The sequence below is a fragment of the Nomascus leucogenys genome, chromosome X (assembly GCF_006542625.1).
Source record: "Nomascus leucogenys isolate Asia chromosome X, Asia_NLE_v1, whole genome shotgun sequence".
Lineage (NCBI taxonomy): Eukaryota > Metazoa > Chordata > Mammalia > Primates > Hylobatidae > Nomascus > Nomascus leucogenys.
Window position 1 is genome coordinate 97,730,610 of NC_044406.1, and position 11,392 is coordinate 97,742,001.

Here is an 11,392-nt window from a genome sequence, read left to right on the forward strand (position 1 = left end):
ACAATTTTACCCAGATACAAAGGCTCCTCTGGAGGGTTTCCAGGGGAACTTCTTTGTGGAATAGGAGAGACTTGAGCTAGGCCTGAAAGGATAATAGTGCTTTTAGACAAAGCAGGTATTTGGGGTAAAAGGTAGAGCGATCTATAGATCTTAAGGTCTTGAGTCGGGGGAAATGTCGTGTGTGTTAGGATGGCCTTCAGGGAAGAACAGTGAGGAAGACTGGTGGGGCCAGGCTTAAGAGTTCATGTTGGCAAATAGTGGGAGATCAGACCGGGTAGAGCCTAAATGTAGAGGAGTTAGGAGTTTTCGTGAGTTCTGCAAGCTGGTATGTGTAGACACAGGAGCCTGCCTAGACAAATATAGCTGTAGAGACAGTCATGGATTAGTCGACTGGGGCAGCTGGGAAGGCTGCCACTGGGGGTGGGTAATGTAATTGAAACTCCTTTCATGCCAAGATCCTCTGAAATGGAAATGGTGAACAAGGGCCCACCAATGACAAAATTGTGTGCCTTGGGTTCCTTCACCTCCATTTTCCACACTCCCTTCTCTTTGGATTTCAATAGATCCATCTTGCCCTTCTGCACACAGAGCCCTCACTTTCTGTCACCGGCAGAGTCTCACCCAGAACCACCTTCTTTAGGAAGGATCTTTTTCAGTCACTAACTAGCTCTTTCCTTCCTCCAAAGAAACCATATCACTTTTTCTTAGGGCTCCATCATGTTACTAGCACAAACCTGATTAGAAAAATTCACAGTAAATGTTAATGTTTTGATAATGTCTTAATAATGTTCAAATTTGAATGAGAGCCTGCAATGCCTTTGCTAGAAGCAAGGGTTGCCATGAGACTTTAGGCTTAGATAAAGGGGGATTGTGATGGGATGAGGATAGGGTAGGGACAGGAATTTGAGAAGGGGACCTTTTCATGACCTTTACATAAAGATAGTCTTGCTTGTTTCTTAAATATTTGAAAAGAGGCTTCCCTCCATTCCCCTCCATATTCTCCCTACCTTGTTCCTGCATTCCAGGATCCTACCAGAAATAATTGTATTAATTAAACAGCATTTAGATGCGGCGAAAATGCCCAGTTTGGTTTGGGGATAGAAACTTTTCTTGAGTTGTCAAGGACCTCACAGAACTGTAGCTGCTGCTATTGGAGCCATGTTCACAGCTCCCTTGAACACTAAAATTAACAGATGGGACACTTCAATCCAGGGCACAGTTGTCAAAAACCACAGTTTAAATCAGTCACAGACAACTGTTTCATTCCCCACACTTGCCTGGGTGTAACAACTGCAGGAATGCCTCTGCTTAAATCGCATCCAGTGACACCACAGAGAGAGACATGTCTAGGCTGCATTCATTCTCAGGACTTTCTGAGCTTCTTTTAGAGCAGGGGTCAGCAAACTTCCCAAAATGGGGTTCCAGGGTTCTGACCCATGTTCTTTTATAGGACTAGTGCGTGTGGACTTATGTATGCAAACAATGGCAAGGTGGGAGGGTGATGAGGTAGGGAGAAAAGAGGGAGTTATACTGACTCTTGCAGAAGGAGATAATGGTGGCCAACTATTAGCCAGAGACAGAGCACCGCTGGGTGACAACTTACAAAAATAAATGGTAACGAAAGGGTTTTACCTGTTGCTTCTGACCCGTGTGCCTATAATAGCTGGTCTATGGGTCATCCCTGGGTATACAGCCAACTCTTTGATAATGACTAATCCATTTATTCATTCACTCAGGCACTTGTTGAGTGGCCACACTTTGTGGAACACTGGAAACCCAGACACAAATAAGATGCTGTCTTCCCTCAAGGAGCTCACATCACAGTCTAGTTTCTGTTCCCAGTAATTCAACTATTCATTTGGTGAACTCACTGTCATGTATTTCACTAGCACTTGTCGAGTGTCAGGTGCCATCCTGCACTTGTGGTATGCAGAGATGCCGAGAAAAATCAGACAAGGTCCTTGACCTCAAGGGGCTTCCAGTCTAGTAGCATAAGAAGACAAGTAGACATTTCCATTTCTATTCAGTGTGGTAGGAGACATTTAGCTTATATGAGCCTCTAAGACACCTTCTGATAAAAGATCCCTGATCTAGAGGGAGTATACCTTAGATTTGGGGAGAATCAGCCTTGGGAGAGGCAGATCCCTGTGTCTGAGAGTTGTCTTGTCACTGTACCAGGATGAAAGAGATGTTAGCCAAAACAAGAATAAAAACTGTTTACCTAGGTGTTTGGTAAACATTTGTTATTCTTGTTTTGGGAACCATTTCTTTCATCATTTGCTTTACAGATGAGAAACAAACTGAAGCTAGTGAAATAAAATAGGGAGGCCTCCTAATCAACAGATTCTGTTCTACTTGTGGTTCATGGGCTCTGGAGCTTCTTAAGCTGACAGTCATCCTGTCAATGTCCTCTTACCTTGTGCTGGCAGGTCTCAATCTGGGGGTCTCTAAAGGCAGCAAATGATACCCTTAAGCTATTTTTCAATATTAAAAAAATCATAGAAATTGTACTTTCAGCCAAGACAAAGCCAAAGAGAGCTAAGTACAATATCATGTTTCTTTGCTTTTGACTGAAATTATATTAGCTTTGGTGTGGTTAGCTCATGCGGATCAGAAGCCCTGAGTGAGTAAAAAATTGGGAAAACTAATTATTCCATAATAAATGCAGTTTTGCTAGATAAAAATTTTTCCAAATGTGGGGGCCATAGGGGGAAAAATAATAAAAGGGATCCTTGGTGGTGAAAAGGTTGGAAATCACTAGCCTCCACGTCTGGATGCCAAAGTTTGGCTGCAGATTCAAAGCCTGTGACCACAGAATCCTGGGATTATTGGCATCTGACACCCCTGATGTGGTTCCTGTTGGAAAAGCAAACATGCTCCCTGCCCAGCTTTCTAAAGTGTTATACATTAACTGGCTTACAAAGCACCATTCACGAGTGGACAGGTTTTTTTTGGATCGCGGTTTACTGTGTTTTTGTACCTGCAGTGAAAGAACGTTTCAGAGGAAGCACAGGCTTGCCTAAAATCTACAAAGCTATGCTATTGCCAGACAAGCACAGAGCTCCTTATAACTTACAGAGCTGGAACAAGCTGTCTACACCTTTCTCCTTCTCATTGACAGCCTTCATCCAGTACCTCTGAGAACGCACATTCCATGAACACACGCAAAATAGACTAAGAATATCCATTGGGTATAAGCAAAGAAGGAGGGGCCCTGCAGGCTAGAGAGTGAGGAAGGAGGTTTGAAGGAGACTGGTTAGAGAATCATTCTCACTCTTCCCATTGACTGAAAAAGCTTTCTGCAGGAGGCTTAGGAGGAGAGCTCGGGAAAACTTAAGGGAGAGGAGGCCTGAGGCTTCTGGAGAGAAAAGGGATTTCCAGTAACATTGATCCTAGCCTACATTTTAAAATAAATTTTTAATTTAATGGTGATAAAATACACATAAGATAAAATTTACTGTCTTAACTATTTTTAAGCATACAATTCAGTAATGTTAAGTATATTCACATTGTTGTGAAACAGATCGGCAGAACTTTTTCATTTTGCAAAACTGAAACACTGTGTTCATTAAATAACTCCACATTTTCCCCTCCCCTCCACCTCTGATAGCTGCCACTCTACTTTCTGTTTCTATGAGTTTTACTACTTTAAATACCTTATATATGTAGAATATATAGTATTTGTCTTTTTGTGACTGGCTTATTTCACTTAGCATAATGACTTCAAGTTTCATCCATGTTGTAGCATGTGTCAGAAATTCCTTCCTTTAAAAGGCTGAATAATATTCCATTGTATGTATATATTACATTTTGTTTGCCCATTCATCTGTCAATAAACACTTGGGTTGATACCACCTTTTGGCTATTGTGAATAATGTTGCGATGAGCATGGTTGTACAAATATCTCTTTGAGATCTTGCCTTCAGTTATTTTGGATATATACCCAGAAGTCGGGTTGCTGAATTGTATGCTAATTCTATTTTTTATTCCTTGAGGAACCACCGTACTATTTTCTATAGCAGCTCCACCATTTTACATTCCCACCAACAGTGCCCAAAGGCTCCAATTTTTCTATATGCTTATCAACATTTCTTATTTTCTTTTTTTAATTTTTAATTTTAATTTTTGTAGGTACATAGTAGGTATATATATTTATGGAGTACATGAGATGTTTTGATACATGCATACAATGCATAATAATCACATCAGGGTAAATAGGGTATCCATCTCCTCAAGCATTTACCCTTTGTCTTACAAACAATCCAATTATACTCTTAGTTATTTTTAAAGGTACAATTATTATTGACTATAGTCACTCTATTGTGCTATCAAACACTTTTTTTGATAATAGATTTCCTGATCAATATAAGCTAATATCTCATTTTGTTTTTGATTTGCATTGTCCTAATGACTATGGACATTGAACATCTTTTCATGTACTTGTTGGCCATTTGTATATCTACTTTGGAGAAATGTCTGTTCAAGTTGTTTGCCCATTTTTGATAAGATTATTTGTTTTGTTATTGGATTTCAGAATTCTTTGTATGTTCTGGATATTAATCCCTTATCTGATATATGGTTTGTAAATATTTCTCTCATTCCATAGGTTACCTGTTCAGTCTGTTGATTGTGTCTTATGGTGCTCTAGCCTACATTTAAACTATTTTTAATTGATAAAATACAAGTTGTATATATTTATGGTGTACAATAAGTTTTGAAATGTGTCTACATTGTGGAATTGTGAAATCAGTGAAATCAAACTAATTATCACATGCATTATCTCTCATGCTTACTCTTTTGTGTATAGTGGAAACATGAACACCAGCCCACATTTTTTTAAATTATACTTTAAGTTCTGGGGTACATGTGCACAACGTGCAGGTTTGTTACATAAGTATACATGTGCCGTGTTGGTTTGCTGCACCCATCAACTCGTCATTTACATTAGGTATTTCTCCTAATGCTCTCCCTCCCTTGCCCCCCACCACCCCTGACAGGCCCTGGTGTGTGATATTCTGTTCCCTGTGACCATGTGTTCTCATTGTTCAACTCCCACTTATGAGTGAGAACATGCACCAGCTCACATTTTTAAAGACAGGAAAAATGTGATAAAATGAAGAACAAACCCAGCAAGAATGATGCTCATATGCCGGGGGCCAGATTAGATGATTTCTCCAAGTCCTTTGGAATCGATGTTCTTGAGTTGCAGATCTCCTGGTGATGCTCCTCCAGAGCCCCTCCAAAGCTTTTGGGGCACCACTTTGTCCTTACACTATTAGCTCCAAGCTGCTTCTACAGAGAATGGGCCCCTTTCTAAGTAACCTCTTTAACACCCACAACTTTCTTGTTGCTTTCTCCATACCTACTCAATCTACCTTTTCAGACAACAGCATCTTCAGATAGCAGGCTCAAATCTATTTGTAACCCCTTTGCTGTTCCAGTTAGGGAAGAGGCTAAACTCTAATTTTATGAGAGCCATAATGGCAGGACTTAGACATATGAAAATTTTTGCAGAGGCAAGTTGGTCTAATGTAAAGACTATCAGACCATCGCTTTCTTGCTGTGCAACAGTTGACAGATCATTTCACCTCTCCAGGCTCCCATTTCCTGTCTGAAAACATGAGGATAACCCCACCCCATTCTGCTGGGGTTTGGTGAAGTTTGTTCAGGAGAAAGTTTGTGTGGTGCCTGGCACACCACAGGAGAGCTCAAATATTGGTAAGTCTTTCCACTGGGCCTGGGCTTTTCAGCCAGAGCAAAGCATGCCCAACCAAAGCCCATCATGACACCAGCCCCTCGTGCATGACTTGTCTCTTGTTCTTGTGTGCCTCTGGTCCGGTCTCCACAAGGTTGCAGCAGAAGTGATCTATTTACAACCTTTATCTGCTCATCACACTCTCCTGCTTAAAACTCTCTAATGACTCTCTGAGTGCTCTTCAGGGGGAAATTCAAACTTCTTAATGTGGCTAAAAGACCCCACGTCATTGCCTCTGTCTACCCTCTCATGTCATCTCTCACCACCTCTCCACCATAACACTACATACTTCAGCCACATTGGACTTCTTTCAGTTGTTTCAACAAATGGTCCTGTTTTATTCAGGGCCTTCACATATTCATTTACCCTCATCTGGAACAGCTAGCTTTTACTCACCTTTAAGTTCAGTTAATATGTCACTTCCTCTGGTAAGGCTTTCTTAACATCCCTCAGGTTGAATTAGGTGTGCCATGGGGCCATTCTATGCTTCCTCATGTCACAGCACTGGGCATACTGTGTATAATTACATCTACCTTAGCTATATTTGGAGCTCTGTGAGGTGAAGGGCCATGTCTATTTATCCCCTAGAGCCTAGCACAGCACCTGGCACATAGCACCAGCATGTTGCACATGTGTCAAACAAATGAATCCTATTTTACCTTTCCAACATTGTCTACATGCACTCACTCCCCCACACTCTACATCTTAGGCTCTTCTACCTCACTAGAAGCCTTTCTGATCTCCAGACATGTTGGGCATGGATCATACCTCTTTAACTTTGTTCATATGGTCTTTCTGGCTGGAAGTTTCTTGTTCTTCCCTCTTCCCTTCCGCCCCTCCCCTCTTTGCCTAACAAACTCCAACTTATTTAAGCCTCAGCTCAAGTTTCACCTCCTCAGTGAAGCCTGTGCTTGAAGGGAAGCATTAAAATGAAGATTTATTCTAGGCAGGATAATTCTTAGCTCATTCTTCATCATTAATGCTTTATTATACCAAGTCCAATATCTAACAGCCTTCATCACCCCACCCTAGCAGTTAGACTGCCCCTCCTCTGGGCTCTCTCAGCTCCTTACAACACCTCCATCATAGCACTTCCTCAATGCTTTGGGGGATAGACTTTGTTTGTTTAGTTTAGGTTTTTCTCCTGAATGAGGTAGGAGGACATTTCATGTCCTTACCTGCTCCCCACCCCCTGCCGACCCCTTGTAAGGGGACCTTAGTCTCATTTCTTCAATTAAAACGAAACATAAATTCTGTCCCCTCCCCCCTACCCTTTGTCTTTTTTTTTTTTCTGCCAGTGTGCCCACTCATTACTGAGACAAGCCAGGGCTGCTTCCCTTTCAGAAAGCATAATTTTTTCCAATTAGCCTTTGATTGGAAACAGTACCATTGCTGCTGGGCTGCTTTTGATGCCTGCTGATGGGCTGCCTGGTCATATGGAAAGAGCACTGGCCCAGGAGCAGAAGCCCATCTCTGCGTCTAACCAAGGGTCTGAATGTGAGAAACTTCCTTTCCTTCCTTGGGCCTCAGTTTACTCTTTTTCTGAACAATGAGGAACTTGAACTTAGTGTTTTGCTATTTTAAAGTGTGGTCCACAGACCAGGAGCATGAAGTACCAGTGGGCAGCTTGTTAAAAACACAGAATCTGGGCCCCACACCAAATCTCCAAAATCAGACTCTGCATTTTAGCAAGATCCCCAGGTGATTCTATCCACAACAAGTTTGGGAAGCTCTGTAAGCTTCTCAGATGAAAGATTCACTGAAGCTCTTGTTAAATATGCAGCTTCCCAGGCCACTGTCCTGGAGACTCTAATGAGGTGGAACTGGGATGGGGTCCCTGAAGTTGTATTTGTATCAAGTACCTGAAGTGACTCACATCCCTGGAGGACTTTGTGAAACGTTAGACAAGTGGTTGATAAAGGCCCTTCCACCTTTGACATTCTGCAATTCTGTATGCACTTGTTCATTACCAAGGATCCTAAGTAGTGATACCTAATTCAGAATTCTGGGACTTACCCCTCTCTCCATTAGGGTAAATAGTTTTTAAATCATCCAGGGCTGTGCCAGTGGGGAAAAGGAAGAGGGTATAATCAGATGATCTCAAAGGCCTTCCTGAGCATTGAAAAGGGGATATTAGAAATGGAGGGTGCAACACCTGTCCCACACTGGCAATGGAATCCAGGAGAGGGGTTCCAGACAAGTTGACAAGGAAACCTGGAGAAAGCCTCTCCCTGAAAGGAATTCTATTTTCCAAGCCCTCAGTGTGGATGCGTGGCCTGTTTAAAAAGGGGTGTTTTCTGATTTGTGAGTGTATTTATATAAATTATATATATAGTTATATGCTTAACAAATCACCTTTATTTGGAAAAGGAAAAAAAATTACATAATTTACATAAGATCAGGACTGCCCTGGAAAATTCAGGATAGAAAGTTGCCAGTTTTTCTCCATGTTTGGGTTTGTTTTTCTTATAAATATGCCCTAAGTTCCATTGCTGGTAGCTTTATGGCAACATCTGAGATTTAGACAGGTGGAGAGAATGTGGAAGGGCATTCAGAGGGTATTTTTCTAGGCAGGGAAAGAAGGGTAGGCTCTGTCAGCAAGAGTGAAGTGTGATTGAGCATTGCATAGCGAGAGCTGATGTTGGGGAAGGAGATGCATGAGAAGCTACTGGGCTGTCCGGAGCAGAGGCCCAGGTCTGGGAACAGCGGTTGCTCAGGCCGAGTTGCTCAAGTCAGGGCTGTCTCTTCTTCCCATTTCCTCCCTACATCCGATCTGTACATCAGCTTCTGACAATTCTATATGGACAACTTTTCGCTCTTATTCCTCCTCTCTACCACCACTGCTCTGGCCTCAATTCAGAATCTGCTTTTATGTCTAGCTGGACAGCTTGCAACAGCTGTGAAGACCCTTTCCAGAGTGTCTTTACTGGTATAAGTTTCTTCTCAAGCTTGAAAAGGCTGTCTTTCTCTACAGAAACTAAATATATAGAAACCTTACTGAAATAAACAGTCTCTTGCGTCTTTTTTTCTCCTGGGAGAGGTGCAAACTAACCCAAATGACCAAAAGGATCATATATGCTGCTTAAATTCTCACTGAGTCCTCACTGAAAAGGAAGCGGAATTCACAAAAGCAGGGGGTTCTCAAACTAGAGAGGGTCTCAGATGCCTCATGGAGAGCTTGTTAACATGGGAATCGCTGAACCCCACCCGCAGTTTCTGATCCAGTATATGTGGGCGGGGTAGGGGTGTGTGTGGCCAAGGATGTGCATTTCTGACAAGTTCCTGGGTGGGGCTGATGCACTGCTCACACTTTGTGGACCAGGGGAGGACAAGGGAAGAGAGGCTGAGGAAGGGAAGAGGCAAAGCTGAGGGAAGAGAAAAGGGAGATGGAGAGAGAACTGAATGCTTTCAGGAGGAACTTCCTTCAAATACAAAACACCTTTTTCCTTATAACTCAACCCCTAGTGGTTTCTCCATTTCCCCATTTCTTTTAGTCTAAACCAGTGCTTGCTAAACTTATTGACCTCACAGATTATGAGAATTAGAAAAAGAAAAGAAAGAAATATAGATTTTATTTGAGGCTCCTCCCAGGATTAGTCACTTTAAATTTTGCCTCGTTAGGACATTCAAAAACAAATACATACCTATCTTCTACCATGACCAAAACTTCATATAAGGAAGGACATTTTTAATAACCAAAAGTAAAATGTTATGATCTCAAACCTAAAGATAGTTATTTAAATGAAGTACATTTACTTCTATGAAAAAAGCGTACTACATTGTCCTTAGTTTTCTCTTTATATCATAGCCTGGTGAAAACTTTATTACAGACCACCATTGGCTGCTGTACCAGCATTTAGGAACCACTGATCTAAACCACCCAAATTGTAATTCTCAGACTACTGCACTTGTGTTTTCCTGCCAGAACCATGTGTACTGGCTCTGTAACTTTGCCACCTCAGGTAATCATCAGTTCTCAGAGAGACTCTTGCTTTTTGGGACACCTTTCATGCTATTGCCTCTATTTAGATTGCTCACTGCCCACCTGGAAAGCTCTTAATCTGTTTTCAAATGCTGCCAGCTCCATGAAGTTTTTCTGAACCTCATCATCCTAGAGCAATCATTATTCCATCATTGATGTTCCCATAGCACTTGCTCCTTTGCACTGGACTCATTTATTTACAGGTATGTCTTCACTAGGCTGGAACTCCTGGAGGCCTACGTCCAAAGCCTAGCAATTGGCAGCGTACCTAGAACATAGTGCTGTAGAGATGTCTTAATAAAAACCATGAAGAGGGGTTGGACTTGATTTAATGATCAGAGAAATGAGACAATTGAAAATATTTTTATTGTAGCAAAAAACATAACATTAAATTTACCATCTTCATTTTTAAGTGTATAGTTCAGTTGTGTCAAGTATATTGACATTGTTGTGCAACAGATCTCTAGAACTTTTCCAGCTTGCGGCACTAAAACTCTATACCCACTAAATACTACTTCTCCCTTTACCCTCCCCAAGCTCTTGGTAACCACCTTTCTACTTTCTGCTTTTATGATTTTCACTATATTAGATAATTCATATGAGCAGAATCTTATGGTATTTGTCTTTTTGTGACCAAAATGTTCTTTTAGAAAGATTTTACTTGCAGGGGACTTCAGGATAGACCTAGGTGGATGAACAGGATGTCATGAGTAATCAGTGACCAGGAGAACCCGATGGTAGTGGGGGTCATGAGTAATCAGAGACGAGGAGAACCTGATGGTAGTGGGGATAAAAACTGTCAGCAAGAGGCCTAGCCAGTATGATTGTTGTATCCAACTTTTCTTTGGATTAGAAACACCAAGAAGTCCCATTTCCATCTACTTTCTTTGTCTCCACCAGAGTGATGGTCAGGAGCCAGTTGGTAAAATACTGCTTAAATGAAGAATTCATAATCATCTTGGTCCTTGGGAGTGCCTAGGGGAAGCTGGCATCGTTGTTTCTCCGAACACGGGTCAGCTGGGAGCTGCAGAGTTGGCCCTCACATAATTGTGATGTTGGTCAAACTGTTTCCCAGAATCTCAGCCTCCTGTGTTTGTTTGTTTGTTTGTTTGTTTGTTTGTTTGTTTTGAGATGGAGTCTCACTCTGTCACCCAGGCTGGAGTGCAGTGGCACCGTCTCAGCTCACTGCAACCTCCGCCTCCCGGCTTCAAGTGATTCTCCTGCTTCAGCCTCCCAAGTAGCTGGGATTACAGGTGTGCATCACCACACCCAGTTAATTTTTGTATTTTTAGAAGAGACAGGGTTTCACCACGATGGCCAGGCTGGTCTCGAACTCCTGACCTCAGGTGATCTGCTCACCTTGGCCTCCCAACATGCTGGGATTACAGGTGTGAGCCACCGCGCCTGGCCTCAGCCTCCTGTTTTCTACGTCCTTTTCTCTTTCCCTCTCCATCAACCTCTTCCCAAGCCCAGTGCTTTGTGTTCTTTATCCCATTAAAACCTGATCTGAGAAAACTATGTCATCAGTCATTTATGTCTGAGAGTAAATAAGGTATCTATGTGTTTCCTCTCACAGAGAGTAGCTGCACCGTCAGCCTATTGAAGAAGAATAGCCACACTGTTAAAGAAATTGCAAGCAACAGGTAGAGGTATTT